This window comes from Ovis aries, chromosome 16, assembly GCF_016772045.2.
Source record: "Ovis aries strain OAR_USU_Benz2616 breed Rambouillet chromosome 16, ARS-UI_Ramb_v3.0, whole genome shotgun sequence".
Classification (NCBI taxonomy): domain Eukaryota; kingdom Metazoa; phylum Chordata; class Mammalia; order Artiodactyla; family Bovidae; genus Ovis; species Ovis aries.
Window position 1 is genome coordinate 15493352 of NC_056069.1, and position 19940 is coordinate 15513291.

The window sequence follows — 19940 nt, forward strand, 5'->3', positions numbered from 1 at the left end:
TCATGCAAGTGAACAAGAAAGAAAAATCAAAGGTGAAATGACCAAAGAATTTGGAGTTCCCTTATCAGTTATCAATTGGGGCTTCCCTGGTGACTCAGACGGCAAAGAATCTGCCTGCAAGATAGGAGGCCTGGGTTCAATCTCTGGATTGGGAAGATCCCTTGGAAAAGGAAATGGAAAATCACTCCAGTATTCCTGCCTGGAGAATTTCACAGACAGAGGGGCCTGGTGGGCTACACAGTCCATAGAGCCACAGAGTCAGATATGACAGGGCAACTAACACACTTACACTATCCATATATTTCTTAAGAACTGGAACAAGGTAAAGATAAAAAGCCAATGGAGGTCAAACTGATAAAAGTGTGGAAGGAGCAATGCATATCAAATTAGAAATAAAGTAAAACATTAAACTGAATGTTGATTCAGACCATTTCAAGACAAATAATATTTCTAATTTAGGGGTCTTTTGTTTTTATTTTTTTTTTTTTAAGGAAAAGCTAGTTAAAATGCACTACAAATAAAGGCTACTGTCAACCTTGACACTCAATAAGCAGCAGTCACTACCGAAATGATAAAGCACCTGTATCTAATGTCTGCTCAAGGTTCGTTTGAAAATAGGAGGTCTGTGGATACATACACCAATGAGAGCACGTTCAGTGTTGATGGGATTCCTCTTTAGTGTACAACCAAACTAGACGCAAGCACTGCTGCAATGATGACAGTAGTAGAAAGTCTGAACTGTTTGAGGAAATCTATTTCTTTTATATACATACTTTCCTATATATACAAAGTTAACAAAAATGTACTGTCTGGCAGAATTTTGGAGGGTATGACTACGAAAATCAGAGAGAAAATTACCTACAGAAAAAGAATATTCTATTACTGATTAAGAAATGCTGCCCACCCACCCCAAGCCCCTGGGGGCTTGTATTATTAAAGATGAGTATGTACTTTTCTTTGCTTAAAAGCACCGTGTTGCATTTGTAGCCATTAGACTGAGGCACAATTAGTCTACCTAAAGGCTGTATACTGGAAGTGCTTGTGAAATTATATCTCCATAAGAAGCAGTATTTCTTTTGTAATACAAAGAAATGTTCTCAGTGTAAAAGAAATCTCATTTTTATGTGGGACACAGTAACATCGGATGTAATCCATAACTATTTTGCAGAAGTGGGCTTTGAAACCAGTTGGCTTTGAAACCAGTTACTGCTCACAAATATCATATGTACTAACTCTGTTGGGAATAAGCTGCACAGATATTATTTTGTAAAACTGATACCATGACACCTCCCTCTGCTGATGCTGAGTCTTGATTCAACTGTGTTGTGAACTCAGAGGAACTGGAATAAAATGTGTTCAACTCCAAGAAATCTACAGAAAAGAAGCATTAAGACTGCAGTCAATGGTCTGTAAAAAACTACAAACACACAAATGACTGAGTGTTCGAAGCAGCAGTCACTACACTTGTTTGTAAACTGTTTAAAAACACATCAGGACTCCAAAATTAATCTTACATTAGGCAGAAATTAAAACAGGGTTTTACAAATATAATTAGATTCCTGTAGAATTTATATGCCTTATGTAGTTCAATAGCTATTTTTAGAACATGTATTATTTAGTGCAAGCTGACTTGTAATTCAGGATCCCTCTCATATTAGCTTTCAATCTTTGACAAGGGTATCGGATACTTTACAGGTACAAATAGGAAACTGGATCAGGTGATTTCTGTCACTTCTGTAATACTAGCCTTGGTAACTTCAGTGATTAAAATGACAATTGAAGCTTCCAATTTATTAACTCTAAATCATGAATTACAGACAGGCATCTCAATTTTCTTCAGTAATTGTCGGTGTTACATACTTTGGGGTTTGACCATGATAAAGTCAACTTTCAACAACTTTAACTGTTTAAATGATTCTGTATACACTTTAGTATTCACATCCTGAAATATTTTTCATGAAAAGCACCCAACTTTCATTGATAAAAAAAATTATTCAACAGTTCAAATGATCTTATTGCCATCTAGTCACTTCTCACTCACCCTCCTGTTCTTCTCTTCCACCTCCCCTGGGCTTGCTGAACTCTTAGACATAACATAATGCATATCTCACCTTAAAGAGACAAGGTAATTAAAATTGATGCTAGAGTAGCTACCAAGTTCTTCTACACTCTCAACACAGCTTCTTAAAGCACACACTTCACTTAAAAGTTGAATACCAACTTTCTATTCTTTGAAATGTTTCCTTTTCCTCACAGATACTGTCTTGAATGCTCATTGCAGTCTTTGAATCCAAGTGACTCCTTTACGAATTATTCTTAAAAAATCATTGAACAAATGTAGATACTTCATAACTTCTTTATTTTGATTAATTTTACCCATTTTAACTGCTACCACTCCTGTAGAAGAAGGAATGCATTCTTAAGATGATGGAAGGAATAGTATGTAGTACCCATATATTCACTTATTTCTCACACACTACTTTCTTAGGGAGGAAACACAGGAAAAGTTTGAAATTACATTGCTGTTGTTCAGTCACTAAGTCATGCCCAACCCTCTGTCATGCCATGAGCTGTAGCACGCCAGGCTTCCCTGTTCTTCACTATCTCCTGGAGTGCTCAAATTCGTGTCCACTGAGTAGGTGATGCTCTCTAATCATCTCATCCTCTGCTGCCCTCCTCTTGTTTTCAATGTTCCCCAGCATCAGGGTCTTTTCCAATAGTCAGCTCTTTGCATCTGGTGGCCAACATACTGGAGCTTCAGAATTAGCCCTTACAGTGAATATTCAGGGTTGATTTCCTTAAGAATAGACTAGTTTGATCTCCTTGCAGTCCAAAGGACTCTCCAGCACCACAATTCAAAAGCATCCATTTTTCGGCACTCAGCCTGCTTTATGGTTCAACTCTCACATCCGTACATGACTACTGGATAAACCATATAAACCTTTATAATAGCTTACAATGATTTTTACATGAACAGATACATTGTTGGTTTGAATTAGAGGCAACAGATTTTCTCACTTTAGGCACTGTTCCTTTCTGTTAGAAAGGAAATTCTAAAAGATCATCTATAAACCACATTCTTCATTTCATTTAAATTCACCTATGAGTCAAATCTATGACTAATTACATTATACTGCATTATATGGGGAAACAGTTCAATTCAGAGGCTAAAATATAATTAACATTTTCATATATTCTGGTTGAGTCATTAGCTTGTCCTAATATACAAGGTGCTTCCAAAAGATTCTGCCCCCACCCTACTAAGCTCTTTCTTACTCATAATTACTTTAGAAAAGAAAAATTGGATAAAGTTGTACTTTTTAAAAAGCTACTTACTTACATTATTTTTTTTTTCATTTGCATTATGGTTTATTACAGGATACTGAATATAGTCACTGTAGTATACTGTTGGGAGAAGGCAATGACAACCCACTCCAGTACTCTTGCCTGGAAAATCCCATGGACGGAGGAGCCTGGTGGGCTGCAGTCCATGGGGTAGCTAATAGTTGGACACGACTGAGAAACTTCACTTTCACTTTTCACTTTCATGCATTGGAGAAGGAAATGGCAACCCACTCCAGTGTTCTTGCCTGGAGAATCCCAGGGATGGGGGAGCCTGGTGGGCTGCCATCTATGGGGTCGCACAGAGCTGGACATGACTGATGTGACTTAGCAGCAGCAGCAGTTTACTGTTGAACCTTGCTGTTTATTTACTTTATACATAGATTAAAGTAGCACTTTTTAAATGACTTACTAGGTTTAGTTTTAAATAAGATTCTCTGAGTATAAGGCAGAAATGTGGTTATAAAACTACCAATTTAACTCTTCTATTAGATAAACTCCATTATAATGGAAAAATGTTCCTAGAGTAATCCAGTCAAAACATAAAGCTCCAATTGGGGTGACAGCAGTGGTAACAGTAAATAACGGTCAAATTCTGGATATATATTGAAGGCAGAACAGACATGACTTCCAGACAGATTGAATATGGGTTCTAAGAGAAAAGGAAATCAAGGATGGTTCCAATGAAAGCAACTGTAAGGACAGAACTGCCATCAACAGATATGGGGACAGACACAGGCAGAACAGAAGGGGCACATGATGAGTTTTGGATGTATTAAGTTTGAGACCTCTATTCAATTTTCACATAGATCTGTTGAGTATAAGTTGGATTCAAGAATCTGGAGTTTTGATGAGTATCTGAGCAGAAGCTTTAAAAACAGCTGTTCTCTAAGTCATGAAAAAGGATGAGGTCTATAAGGCTCTAAGTACTGTTAGAGAAGAGGATAGAATCCTTAGCCATGGGCTCACATAAATTTTCTGGAGATCTAAATTTACATCCAGTTATGTCTCATTTACTTCCCTCTGAGTTTTGTAACCTTAGAATATGAATTCATCTTTACCATGAGACAAACATGGGACTTTGTTGAGGACTTGCCCCTCCAGAAAGAACAGTTTCACACTGTAACTGCCAAGTGCGTAAGGGACATCACCAAAATAGGAATAGTTTTTTAGTAAGTTTCTCAGTTTGGGGCTCCTTGGCTCACCCTATTAGTATAAATCCAAGAACTAAAATGTGAAGCTAAGGATTCTCAGGTGATTTGAAGGATGTCAGAATTAAAAATGAATAAATATGGGAAAAGAATCTATAAACCATTTCTGGATAATCAAATAGTTAGGAAAAACCCTTTACAGATCATGCTAATAAATGTAGGATGATTAATATAATCACCATTTTCAATTCCTAATGAAATGATGGATTTAGGGGAAGAAATCAATGGCTACTTCTACTAAAACATTAGGGAAAAGGGATGATCATTTCATAATGTATCCATAAGGCCAGGCTTCCCTGTTGGCTCAGATGGTAAAGAATCTGCCTGCTATGCAGGAGACCTGAGATCTTCTGCAGGAGAATCCCTGCAGTAGGCAATGGCAAACCACTCTAGTATTCTTTCCTGGAGAAGCGGTGGACAGAGGAGCCTGGCGGGCTACAGTCTATGGGGTTGCAAAGAGTCAGACATGACTGAGTGACTCAAGGCTGTTACCACCTGAACTCAAAGATCAATCTTAACATCACTGAAAATAAAACAACTATACTGGTTAGCTAGGGTCAACATAACAAAATACCACCGACTGGGTGGCTTTAACAACAGATTTTTTTTTCTTCACAGTTCTGGAACTAGAAGTCTAAGATCAAGGGGCCATCAGGGTTGGTTTCTCTGAAGGCTCTCTCCTTGGGTTTTAAATGGCTGCCTTCTCATGCATCCCCCCATGACCTTTCTTCTGTAGGCATGTATCCTGGGGTCTTTTTGCAAGCCCAAATTTCCTCTACTTAATAAGGACACTCGATGGACATGAGTTTGAGCAAACTCCAGGAGACAGTGAAGGACAGGGATGACTGGTGTGCTGCAGTCCACGGGGTCCCAGTCAGACACTACTGAGTGACTGGACAACAAAACAAGGACACCAGTCAGACAGGATTGAGTCTACCCAAACAGCCTCATTCCAACCTAATCACACTTTAAAGGCCTTATATCCAAATACGGTCACACCCTGAGGTATTTGTTAGGAATTAACTCTTCAATATATGAATTTGGAGGGGATACAATTCACATTATACCAACCACCAAACAACTTGTGCCTCCTGATAAAATGTAATTGGAAGTATTCAGCACCATCTCTAAAGTATTCTTAAAATAATAACCATAATAGCCTGAACTGAATCAAACAATTAAATCTAAGAACCACTTTATTTACTATATGAATAGATGAATGTGTTAAATGACATTCAGTCACTCAGTCATGTCCGAGTTTTTGCACCCCATGGACCGCAGCACAGCAGGCTTCCCTGTCCATCACCAACTCCTGAAGCTTGCTCAAACTCATGTCCATCGAGTTGGTGATGCCATCCAACTATCTCACCCTCTGTCGTCCCCTTCTCTTCCCACCTTCAATCCCGCCTAGACTCAGGGTCTTCTCCAATAAGTTTGTTCTTCGCATCAGGAGGCCAAAGTATTGGAGTTTCAGTATCAGGCCTTCCAATGAATATGCAGGACTGATTTCCTTTAGGATTGACTGATTGGATCTCCTTGCAGTTCAAGGGACTCTCAAGAGTCTTCTTCAACACCACAGTTCAAAACCATCAATTCTTTGGTGCTCAGCTTTCTTTATAGTCCAATTCTTACATCCATATATGACTACTAGAAAAACCATAGCTTTGACTAGATGGATCTTTGTTGGCAAAGTAATGTCTCTGCTTTTTAATATGCTGTCTGCTGCTGCTGCAGCTAAGTCACTTCAGTCGTGTCCGACTCTGTGTGACCCCATAGATGGCAGCCTACCAGGCTTTCCTGTCCTTGGGATTCTCCAGGCAAGAACACTGGAATGGGTTGCCATTTCCTTCTCCAATGCATGAAAGTGAAACGTGAAAGTGAAGTCACTCAGTCGTGACCCCATGGACTGCAGCCCACCAGGCTCCTCCGCCCATGGGATTTTCCAGGCAAGAGTACTGAAATGGGGTGTCATTGCCTTCTCCGAATATGCTGTCTAGGTTGGTCATAGCTTTTCTATGGCTGCAGTCACCATCTGTAGTGATTTTGGACCCCAAAATAATGAAGTCTCTCACTGTTTCTGTTGTTTCCTCATCTATTTGCCATGAAGTGATGGGACTGGATGACATGATCTTACTTTTCTGAATGCTGAGCTTTAAGCCAACTTTTTCACTCTCCTCTCTTACTTTCATCAAGAGGCTCTTTAGTTCTTCTTCACTTTCTGCCATAAGGGTGGTGTCATCTGCATATCTGAGGTTATTGATATTTCTCCCGGCAAACTTGATTGCAGCTTGTGCTTCATTGAGCCCACCATTTCTCATGATGCACTTTTCATATAAGGTAAATAAGCAGGGTGTCAATATTCAGCCTTGACATACTCTTTTTCCCAATTTGGAACCAGTCTAGTTCCATGTCTGGTTCTAACAGTTGCTTCTTGACCTGCATACAGATTTCTCAGGAGGCAGGTAAGGTGGTCTGGTATTCCTATCTCTTGAAAAGTCAAAGGCTTTGGTATAGTCAATAAAGCAGATGTTTTTCTGGAACTCCCTTGCTTTTTCGATGATCCAACAGATGTTGGCAATTTGATCTCTGGTTCCTCTGAATTCAACTTGAACATCTGGAAGTTCACGGTTAACTTACTGTTGAAGTCTGACTTGGAGAATTTTGAGCATTCCTTCGCTAGTGTGTGAGATGAATGAAATTGTGCAGTAGTTGAAATGACATTATGAGGCTTTAAAACTAGCCCAGTACAGGATGTGGTTAATTCTACAACTTGGCTTTATCAGCTAATTAATTTTAAAAGAAAGAAGAGAAACTTAAGAGATTTAAGACATCCATCAAATGCAATGCATAGACTTGTTTGATTCTTAATTCAAACAAATCAACTCTTAAGAAAAATATTTTTGAGACAACCAGGGAAAATTATACATGAATTAGATATTCAATTCAGTTCAGTTCACTCAATCGTGTCCAACTATTTGCGACCCCATGAATCGCAGCACGCCAGGTCTCCCCGTCCATCACCAACTCCCAGAGTTCACTCAGACTCACGTCCATCGAGTCAGGGATGCCATCCAGCCATCTCATCCTCTGTCGTCCCCTTCTCCTCCTGCCCCCAATCCCTCCCAGCATCAGAGTCTTTTCCAATGAGTCAACTCTTCGCATGAGGTGGCCAAACTACTGGAGTTTCAGCTTTAGTATCATTCCTTCCAAAGAAATCCCAGGGCTGATCTCCTTCAGAATGGACTGGTTGCATCTCCTTGCAGTCCAAGGGACTCTCAAGAGTTTCTCCAGCACCACAGTTCAAAAGCATCAATTCTTCGGCATTAACTTCATTGGACATAATATAGAAAACTGTTTTTTTTTAAAGGTCCTTAGGCCAGAGTCGGACATGACTGAAGCGACTTAGCAGCAGCAGCAGGCTAGAGATAAATATTTTAATTTTGACTATTTATAAGCAAAATTATATAATGCAGAAACAAAACATATGTAATGCAGAAAAAAATGAAACAAAAACGGAAGAGTAACTATTAAAGCTGGCTGATGGATACATAATAATTCATTATACCAGTCCTCTACTTTTGTGTATGCTTGAAATTTTTCATAAAAAGATTAAAAAAAAAACCTGAATAAATAGAATTTTCAGATGAGACTATACTCTACCATCTACTCAGAGACTATGCCAATATAGACTTCCTCATTATCTGTATCACTGGACCTTTTTTTTTTTTTTTAATAATCTACTGTTCTAGTGAAAATGCTGCCCTTTCCAAGTCCTGACTTTACTCAGGGGTCTCAATTCCCAGCTCCCTGCTTCATCTATAAGCAAGGCCTTGGTCTCCTCTTTAACTATGAGTATTAAAATCCAAGCCACTATATTAGTGAGCCTCGCAAGCTCACCCTAACACTAAGGGTAGATTTCATGTCATGTTTCTACTTGCCAAGCTCTCTCCACCTTTCTTCTTTTTAGCTCTGAGCTCTCTTTTAAATACCTTGTTACAAGCTCATCTAGGCATTTATGTAGTACATAATCAAATATTTCTAGATAAGTTCTAATATTTGCAGCAGAGCTCTTCAGATTATCACAACCGGGTGCTTCGTCTCTGTTAAGCACTATAAGAAACACTTCTAATTCTAGTTATTTGGCACTGTCACTCAGAGTTCTGGTCATATTTCTTACGATTTGTTCTGAAAACATCCAGAACCCTGAAGGGAAAGAGCAAGGGAGAAAGAAGGATGAAAATGTATTGAGGAGAAAAGAATCCTTGCCAGCTCTTTCAAAAAGGTGGAAAGATTGATCCCTGAGTCAGGAAGATCCCCTGGAGGAGGAAATAGCAACCCACTCTAGTATTCTTGCATGGAAAACCCCATGGACAGAGGAGCCTGTGGACTACAGTCCATGGGGCTGCAAAGAGTAGGACATCACTGAGCAAACAACAAAACAAAAACAGTCATGTTCCTTAGGATTTGTTCATCAGAATCCAGAAGGGAAAGGGCAAAGTGAGAAAGGAGGATTAAAATGGGTCCAGGACTAAAGATACCCTGCGAGCTCTTTCAAAAAGGTGGAATGGCATAGATCTAAGAGACCAAGGAAGAGATATAAGAGGAAGATATTTTGTCCCATATAGTCTATAAACAATAAGCAAATGTGTCACCTAAAAAATTCTAGGCCAAAAATTGTGGTTCTGGTCACCAAGGTTTTACTTTTTGAAAATCTGAAGCATTTTATTCTCCACCTTGAAGGCAGAGTCCTTGTAGAAAAAAAACAAAACAAATCATCAATCTTCTTCTATGGACCTAACAAAAGCACAAGATACTAAAACGAGGTGGCAAGAACATATAGAACCATACAAAAAAGATCTTAATGACACAGACAACTATGATGGTGTGATCATTCACCTAGAATCAGATATCCTGGAGTGTGAAGTCAAGTGGACCTTGGGAAGCATCACTACAAACAAAGCTAGTGGAGGTGATGGAATTCCAGTTGAGCTATTTCAAGTTTTAAAAGATGCCGTGAAAGTGCTGCACTCAATATGCCAGCAAATTTGGAAAACTCAGCAGTGGCCACAGGACTGGAAAGGGTCAGTTTTCATTCCAGTCCCAATGAAAGGCAATGCCAAAAAATGCTCAAACTACCGCACAATTGCACTCATCTCACACACTAGCAAAGTAATGTTCAAAATTCTTCAAGCCAGGCTGCAACAGTACCTGAACCAAGAACTTCCAGGTGTTCAAACTGGATTTGGAATAGACAGAGGAATCAGAGATCAAATTGTCAACATCCACTGGATCACCGAAAAAGCAAGAAAGTTCCAGAAGAACATCTACTTCTGCTTTATTGACTACACCAAAGCTTTTGACTGTGTGGATCACAACAAACAATGGAAAATTCTTCAAGAGATGGGAATACCAGACCACCTGAGCTCCCTCCTGAGAAATCAGTATGCAGTTCAAAAAGCAACAGTTATAACTAGACATGGACAAATGAACTGGTTCCAAATTGGGAAAGGAGTACGTCAAGGCTGTATATTGTCACTCTGCTTATTTAACTTATATGCAGAGTACATCATGTGAAATGCCAGACTGGATGAACACAAGCTGTAATCAAGATTGCTGGGAGAAGTATCAATAATCTCAGATATGCAGATGACCACCACCCTTATGGCAGTAAGGGAAGAACTAAAGAGCCTCTTGATGAAAGTGAAAAGGAGAGTGAAAAAGCTGGCTTAAAACTCAACATTCAAAAAACAAAGATCATGGCATTTGGTCCCATCACTTCATGGCAAATAGATGGGGAAACAATGGAAACAGTGACAGACTCTATTAGTTGAGACTCCAAAATCACTGCAGATGGTGACTGCAGCCATGAAATTAAAAGACACTTGCTCCTTGGAAGAAAAGCTATGACCAAACAGACAGCATATTAAAAAGCTGCTGCTACTGCTGCTAAGTCATTTCAGTCGTGTCTGACTCTGTGTGACCCCATAGACGGCAGCCCACCAGGCTCCCCTGTCCCTGGGATTCTCCAGGCAAGAACACTGGAGTGGGTTGCCATTTCCTTCTCCAATGCATGAAAGTGAAAAGTGAAAAGGAAGTCACTCAGTCATGTCCGACTCTTTGCGATCCCATGGCCTGCAGCCTACCAGGCTCCTCTGTTCATGGGATTTTCCAGGCAAGAGTACTGGAGTGGGGTACTGCCAACAATGGTCCATCTCGTCAAAGCTATGGTTTTTCCAGTAGTCATGTATGGATGTAAAAGTTGGACTATAAAGAAAGCTGAGAGCCCAAGAATTGATGGTTTTGAACTGTGGTGTTGGAGAAGACTCTTGGGAGTCCCTTGGACTGCAAGGAGATCAAACCTGTCAATCGTAAAGGAAATCAGTCCTGAATATTCATTGGAAAGATTGATGCTGAAGCTGGAACTCCAGTACTGTGGCCACCTCATGCGAAGAACTGGCTCATTTGAAAAGACCCTGATGCTGGGAAAGATGGAAGGTGGGAGTAGAAGGGGACAACAGAGGATGAGATGGTTGGATGACAACACCGACTCAAAGGACATGCGTTTGAGCAAGCTCCAGGAGATGGTGAAGGACGGGGAGCCTGGCGTGCTGCAGTCTACGGGGTCATAAAGAGTCAGACACGCAAGCAACTGAACTGAATGAGTGGCTCATTAGGCCGCTGCCAGTGCTCAGCCCATCTGCCCCATATGCCCGTAGTCCAGGCTTCCTTCCACGCCTCTGCTTCACTGGTTCACTCCTCCTGCTCCTAACTCTGGATCTCTGGGAAGCCTGCCTCTAGTCTCTAGGGAATAGAACCATATCCTTCAAGTCTCAGCTAAAATATCACTTTCTAGAGGAGAAAGGAGAGTGGGTTATCCTTGGTCTATTATTTTCACCCAGTGTGTTAGTGTTAGTTACTAAGTCGTGTCCAACTCATCGCGACCCCATTTTCCCCCAACAACCTTTCTAATTCTCCTTTAGAACATTCATCATGCTTTTAACTACTCATTCCATGTTTGTCTTCCTCGCTGAGATGCAAAATCCTTAGCAGTTTATAACAGTGCTAAGCACTGATCAGTTGAATGAATGAGTGAATAAGTAAGCAAGCATAGGCAGACAAAAAAAGTCATTCTTTCCTAACTCTCCATGAAGTCAGGACACAACTTACTGGCATCACCAGGGTAAATTTAGCAAACACCATTGGAGGAAGCTGGTCTCGGCCTCATAAAGCTGTCACAAAGATTGACTTTTTAGAAGCTTCATTTTAGAATACAATCTGAGCTTCATGACACCTTATGTGGTTTGATGACATATCTTATATCTCTGGAGGTATGTATCTCAATCACATACCTTATGTGGTTTGATGACATATCTTATATCTCTGGAGATATTCAGATTATTTATAATTTTCTTTATGAAGGTATCTATCAGAAAACAGTACTTTTCTCTTTTCAATCAGCAATGGGACAGAAAGTGGCATACTCTCCATATTTTTTAAACTAAAATCTCTACCTATAAATCACAAATTCAAGAGGTTGGAATTATTTTAAATACTAACTACTACTCTTGAATATAGTGATTATTAAATAGCACTAGCTCCTTTGACCATCAGGACATTCCTGTGATGTAGGGATTGTTAATTGTTTCATAAATGAGGAAATGAAGGCCTAGAGAGTAAACTAACTTGCCAAAGTATGTCTATCGTTTTATGAGGAGGAAGTTCCTATTTTCTAGAGTCTTGACATTTTGAAGGACCAGAGGAATGAGGAAGACTGAAGCCCTTACAGAGAGTTCAAAGTTGGGATGGGGGAAAGTGCTCTCTATAAACTCATTTATTAGAACAGAGGAGTCCGTGAAATCATTGGCTGCCCTTGCCTATCTGCTGGCATCTGAGCTGACTACAGTAAGAAAAGCAGAGGGTAAGGTATGGAAGCTCTAAGTTTCAGGATCTACACTGTCTTGATCAGCTTTTTGGTGACATCAGAAATACTCTTAAGTCATTCTAAAAATAAATCAGGGCCAAATAAATTAACAGAGTCCACAAAAAACCACATACACTTCTATCCAACCACATGAATTTTAATGTATTTTACTTTTATGTTTGATTTGCCTTTGCTTACTCCCTGCTTTTTGTAATTATGGGATCTAGATCATGTACCCAATGTACCCAATTTGCTATCATTTATTCTCCTATCCTACAAATTTACCACTGTCTGGCAGCAAACGTATCTGCAGATAGCTGTTCTAAATAGTCCTTCAGCATGGATCTCCCTAGAACCCAATGATACTTAGATGCTGTACTAAGATGAAGATTTGGTTTATAATCCTGAAACAGCCATGCTACACTCGTTTTCTTCTGTCTTCCCATTCACTGATGTCCTTAGAATCTCCTGAAGTATGTATGCATGGTTTAGCTTGCCTTCTTTAAATGTTTCCAGAAATGTGATGCACTTATTTATCCTACATTCTGAACAGCTACAAAACAAAACAAAACAGCATGTGCAACCATGTTATAGTTTCTTTACTGATACATGAATATGTAGCAAAAGTATAAAAGCTACATACACATGTATCAGTAAAGAAATGATAAATACCAAGTTTAGGATAATGGTAACCTCTAGAAAGGTATCTAAGGGGGCTTAAATTTTACCTGCATTTTTTTCTTAAAAAAATCTGAAAAAAATAAAATGTTAACACTTTATAAGGTTACATAGTGGGAACATGGGTGTTCATTATACTATTCTCTATACCATATGTTAATATTTAAAAGTTTTTATAGCTATTTAAAAAATTTAAACTTATTTGCTTTAATAATATGGAAGTCACATGTTTTGCATCTTGTATCATGAAAACTTCTCAACGTGAAAAAAATCAAAAACATTTGTTTTGAAGAGTACATAAAGTAGAAATGGCTTTCTATTGGAGGATTAATTATTATACTAAAGAGTGCTACATATACATTAAATTGTGGGGGAATCTACGATCAAAATGACTACCTGTGCGAGTGATTCTCACATCTGTGCTTCTGAAATACATGAAACCTTTTTAAAAGAACAGATGCTCAAGATTTATCTTAAACCTGCTTGAATCAGAGTATCTGCAATGAGAATCACATACACCAAGACTGACAACCACTGATCTATGAAAACGGCAAAAAAAAATTGAGCGACCACCACTAATTCAGACCAATCATGTGACTAGTGTGGTGGAGGGGCAGTTTTCCCAGTGGCTACGTAGACAGCTCTGTCTCCCACTTGGGTACTGTACAAGCAAAACACAAAGTAAGAAAAAATGAAACAGATTTTCATTGTCTCATTTCTCACAGATTGAGAAAACATGCATAACAATACATTAGCTAAACCATAAAAGAGGGACAGTGGTTCTTATGAAATACATCCATCATAAAAGTGTCACAAATCATATATTAATCATAAAACACACTGAATTAGGCTAGAAACAAACATGCTTGCCTTTTATGAAATAGAGAAAGCACAAAAAGGCTTATGTAACTGTAATGAAAACACTCACTCCAGATGATGTGATTACAGCACTGGATATCCTTTGTCCTCTCTCACCCACACTCCAGAGGTATTTTTCACCTACTCTACTGTGTTCTAATTCCCAGGAGGCTGACTTTTGACCTGCAAAAATACTCCCTCTCCCACCTTCTGCCTACCAGCTAAATTTGCCAGTGGGAAGCACCACTAGGAAATCAGAGGGCTGGAAAGGAGTGAAGAGGGGTATTTACTCCTCCACGCCTCTCTATCTCAGAAAGGCCAAAGGTCTAGCCAGGCAGCATTCCCCATATAGCTACCCTCTCTGGGTTTTAGTCATGATCCTATTCTCTCCCCCTTTAGGCCTAGGGATGATAATGGTTCTCATTACTGTTAGTCCTGAGATGCTTCACCATCCATTGTTGATTTATTTTACCTCAGGCACACTTTCAAAATTGATCTTATCAACTACTCCATTTTGAGCTTGCTACATATTTTCTACCAGAACACTGACTGACACAATTATAAAGCATGAAGATATATTACCCTATCTCTAAGCAGAATGCTTTTTTGTAGATCTAACCTTACAAGCTTAATATGTCCAGCTAGTATCCAGCATTACAGGTGCTGTACATGATTAAGGAAAATATATACTGAATATACGACCTGTTCCCTGGTAGCTCAGACAGTAAAGAACCTGCCTGCAACGTGATAGACCAGGGTTAGATCCCTGGATCAGGAAGATCCCCTGAAGAAGGAAATGGCAACCCACTCCAGTATTCTTAATATTCTTGCCTGGAGAATCCCATGGACAGAGGAGCCTGGCAAGCTATAGTCGATGGGACTGTGAAGAGTCAGACACAACTGAGTGACTAACACACACTTGTACCTTTGAGGGGAAAAAAAAGAAAAACCTAGGTGGAAAACAAATTCAATCCCACTCCTAGGCATATATCTGGAGAAAACGATAACCTGAAAAAATACATGTACCCCGATATACATTGTAGCACTATTTACAACAGCCAGGACATGGAAGCAACCTAGATGTCCATCAAAGGATGAATGGATAAAGAACCTGTGGTACATATACACAATGGAATACCACTCAGACATAAAAATGAACAAAAGAGTGCCATTTACAGAGACATGGATAGACCTAGAGACTGTCATACAAAAGAAGTCAGAAAGAGAAAAACAAACATAGTATGTTCACACACATATGTGGAATCTACAAAAATGGTCTGGATGAACTTATTTGCAAAACAGAAATAGAGACACAGATGCAGAGAACAAATTATGAATACCAAAGGAGGAAATGGGGTGGGATGAACTGGGAGACTGGGACTGACATGTATCTAGACTACAAGGCATAAAACAGAAAACTAGTGAGAACCTACTGTGTAGCACAGGGAACTCTATTCAGCGCTCTGTGGTGACCTAAACAGGAAGGAAACCTAAAAAACAGAGAGCATATACGTATAACTGATTCAGTTTGCTGCACAGCAGAAACTAACACGACATTGTAAAGTAACTACACTCCAATAAAAATTAATAAAAAACCTTTTTTGGTTTCAATGAGTAAAACTTTGATGCACTCAAAAAAAAAAAAATAACAATAATTCCATTTGCAGTGACATGGATGGACCCAGAGATTGTCATACTGAGAGAAGTCAAAGACAAAGACAAATGTCATGTGATATCACTTATATGTGGAATCTTGAAAAAAAAAGAAAAGAAAAAAAAGATACAAACTTATTTATAAAACAGAAAAAGAATCACAGATGTGGAAAACAAACTTCTAGTTACCAAGGGGGAAACTGAAAACCACAAATTCAAGGGCAAAATAAAAGAAATAATAAAAAACAAGGAGTAATTAACAGACAGACATGGTGAACTAAAAAATAAGAACTAGGGAGTCAGGGAAGGCTTTCCGGAAAAAAAGTATTCCAGCTGGGTCCTAAAGTACAGGGAGAATTTAGATAGCCTTTGCAAGTAGAGTGGAGAGGAATGGGCACCTTGAGCAAGGAAAATAATATAAGCCAAAACACTAAATAGGAAAGGTTATGGTTGTTGGGTAAGCAAAAAGTATAATGCCAGACTAGAGCATATCAAGCTTTATTTAGGACTCTACAGCCTTAGCTAGTTCTAAGTCAGACAAGCGAAGCTATACAAAAATACTAATTCTATAATTTATATATCTTTCAGGAGATTAGTGGGCTTCCTAGGTGACTCAGGGTAAAGAATCTGCCTGCCAATGCAGGAGATGCGGGCTTGACCCCTGGGTCAGGAAGATCCACTGGAGAAGGAAATGCCTCCAGGAAACCCATTCCAGTATTCCTGCCTGGGAAATCCCATGGACAGAGCTAGGTGGACTACAGTCCATGGGGTCACAGGAGAGCCCACTTATATATATATACTATTCATTTCATGCTGCCTAAATTGGTGTTTGTATTTCAACTCTGGCCCCTTGGGAAAAAAATTTTTTTAACAGTTTTCTGAATAGGCCAGGAAGTTTTCAATCAGAATAAGCCTCATTCTTATCTCAGCAATTTGATGAACGATGTTTTGAAGTTGCTGTTAAAATCTCTGCTAATGACCTACTGCTTGTTTCCAAGGTTTCCCACCTGTCAGACTATCAGTGAACTAATCAGGGAAAGAGATTACAGAACTTAAAGGTAGTTCCATCATTAACAGAATAATTTCTAATATTTCTGCTTGCTACAGAGAAATTTATTAAGACAAAAAATGCAATATCTCTAATTTTCTCAGCTGGATTTTATAAAAGACTTATCAATCAAGTAATTTCCTCAAACATTTTCTTAAATCAAGGAAAACAATAAAACAGCTTGTTAATTATGTGGTTAACGTTTTCTGTACCAGACACTTAGTTTGGTTAATATAATACTATTTGGTTAATATAACATTTTTGTACACATTATTGCATACTAGGGCCAAAAGATTATTTTTCATGTGGGCATTTTTATGTCATCATTTTACTGGGGACTGCCTACTTATTGGAGCTGTTCTGATGCAGGGAATTTTGACGAGACCTTAAAACTGAAATATTAACCTTCCAAAGTGAGAAAAAAAATTCACTTTAAACATGAAACAGATATCCTTATCCATTCCCTGGGAAGCGGCTTAGTGACTACACCACCACCATATTACAAATGTATACATGCCTACAAGCAAGCAGTGTCCATTACAGAGTAGTCACACTGAGAAGGTTACAAACATTTTCTAATAATGCTGCCAATAATTAAAACTATTTTAAAAACACCTTTCACAGTTGTCTTCGTAGCCTTCATGATAACTGTTTAAATATCCTTAAGACCAGTAAAATCTTGAAGCAAGGCAGAGCTAAGTTTTGCAACCAAGCAGAAATCATTCTGCCAAGTTTAGCAAATAAAAGATGTTCAAACTGAGCTACATAGTTTTGGATCAAAAAAAAAAATACAAACAAAAAACAAGTACTTATAAAAGATTCTAAAATCATATTTTTTTGTTGCTTGTCAAATTGACAAAATTTTTCAAATATTTAAAATAACTAAATAGCAGCAGCACTTTTTAAATAAACATCTAGCCTCCTAAAGTAACTACCTGGAACGACCATTCTAAAAACATAAATGACAGCATGTTGGGGGCAGTGGCAGTGTTTCATGACCCTATAGTCACACTTTGAAGTCACAAAGCAGCTTTCTTCCAAGGAGATTTAAAATATTCTCCAGACATTACTTCATTAATTCTCTAAGTATCCCTTCTGAAAGAAAAGATAGATCACAGTTCTTTTTCTTTCCAGTTGGTGAGTGAAGATGGTGCAAGGGAAAGAAAATTGTTAGTGTTTATTCCACGAGTCACTAACTAAGTCTAGGCGAACTGTGCCCTAAAATGTGCTGTGTAGTTAGCAAAATTTAACTGAATTTTTTTAGCTTTATTCTGTTGATAAAAAGGCATTATATGAGGTAGATATCTCATAAAATATTACAGGGATATATTAATTCGTTGGATACTTGCCTAGAGGAACTCCTGCTTGACATACAGGAATTACCAATTAAAGACGCAGGTGTCTATCCTCAGATATACCCATAAATGCCTAGTTAAGTCTATTTCATAAAGGAGAAAAAGCTTGTTTTTTTTTTTTTTTAAGACTCCTTTCTTTGAATTTTAAAAGAAAAAAAATCTTCACTTCGAAAAACCAAACATATAAATGTAACAGAGGAAGAAAAATGGGGCAATAAAAGATCTATTGGCAAAATCATTTAAAAGCAGGGAAAGGGGTGCATTGTTGACAGCACTGGAGAGAAAGGACAACATAATATTGCACCTGATTACAAGTCAATTTTCATTGAAATTATTAAAATAATTATTCTTCTAAATGTTTAATTCTTTTGTAGGAGAAAAGAAAACTTGCTGCTCAGGCATACTACCATTCCACTTATCCATTAAATAAACATTTAGGGTCTCTGCTATGTTAATCATTAGGTACAACTGAGCTCCCAGTGGATTCACATAGGAGATTAATAGTTTGACAGAGGAAAGACACACACACACACACACACACACACTTCGTCCTTACTACGATTCCAAGTGATCCCATTCAAAAAATGGAATGACTCTGGTCATTTATCACTTTTAGGGGTACTACTTTAGGAATATGAAAGAACTCAAGTATATTTTTAAGAAAGGTTTTGGTAATTAATGAATAAATAAAAATATGCGAATTAGAGGGGCTCTCAGCGCTAAATTTTGTTTGAGGTTGAGTGAGTGTACTGAGAACAACTCTCAGTCAGACAAGTTCTAACCCCAGTTCCCACAAGGGCTAACTCCTTGCTTTTGATGTAATCACTTTTCATCGTGGGTGCCTCAGTTGTCTGGTCTATAAAATGGGTAATTTAACAGAAACCTGCCCACACAATGCTCCTTTGTACTTACTAATGAATGCTCTCCTGTGTATTCTTAAAACTATTACATGCTAGAAAAATATCCAGTACATCCTATGTCGAAAAGAACGCGGTGACATATGTTAGTGCTAATTAGGACACTAATGACAAATCTTCTCCATCCTAGGGATCCTCTCTGTCCACCTTCGCCCCGCGGCATTTCAGAGCTTACCCACGACCTCTGACAAGTCTGAACCCTCCGGACCCGAGGCTGCAACAAAAGCAGCTGAGACGCCGATACCGAAACGGACCAGACAAAAGAAAGTGGATCCGGGCGAAGGGAACGGGCCGTGGAAGGGGGGTGTGTGCGACTCTCCCCACGAGCTCTGAGAGGAAACCGCACGCGGCTCCCCAACTCCCACCTGGAGGGCGGCCGCGCCGGCCCCGCGGCCCTCCCCGCACGCCTCCGGCGCCGCCCGGCTCGCGCTCCCAGACCCCGTGTAATTCCGCCCTCCGGCCGGCTCGCGCCCCGAGGCCGCCGCCGCCGCCCCGGGAGCCTCAGGTGCCAAAGTTGAAACGCCGCCGCGCCGCCTGAGGCCGGGGCGGGAGGCGGCCGCGCCAGCGCAGCCCGGCCCCGGCGCGTCCGCCCGGCGCGAGCCCGGGGCCCGAGCCGCCGCGGCCGGGCAGGGCAGGGCAGGGCAGGGCAGGGCCGCGCCCGGTCGGGCCGACGCCAGCCCCTCGGGCGGCCGCGCCCCCCCGGACTCCCAACCGCCGGGCCTCACCTGCGTCCGCGTCCCGGGGCGCCCGGCCGCCCGCAGCCCGGCTCTGAGGACTCGCGGCGGCGGCTCCCGCGGCGACGATGCCGGTTCGGCGAGACGGGAAGCGACAGGAGCCAAACCCCGCGGAAAGCGCTCGAGCTGCGCCGGCGGCCCGGAGCCCGCGGCCTCGGTCTCGGCGCCCCAGCGCTCCCCGCCGCCTCCGGCTCCGCGCACCCACCGCGGCGGGTTCCGGCCC

The 19940-nt window shown here is 40.2% G+C and overlaps 1 protein-coding gene across 3 annotated transcripts in view; it reads right to left on the bottom strand.

Annotated features, from left to right (window-relative positions):
* The window catches only part of RNF180 (ring finger protein 180), a 302385-nt gene extending 282445 nt beyond the window's left edge, over positions 1–19940 (bottom strand). For all 3 annotated transcript variants that reach the window (XM_027980056.2, XM_042233755.1, XM_042233754.1), the window contains exon 1: positions 19709–19940. The gene's annotated coding sequence lies outside the window, so the exon portion shown is untranslated. The remainder of the gene's footprint in view (positions 1–19708) is intronic.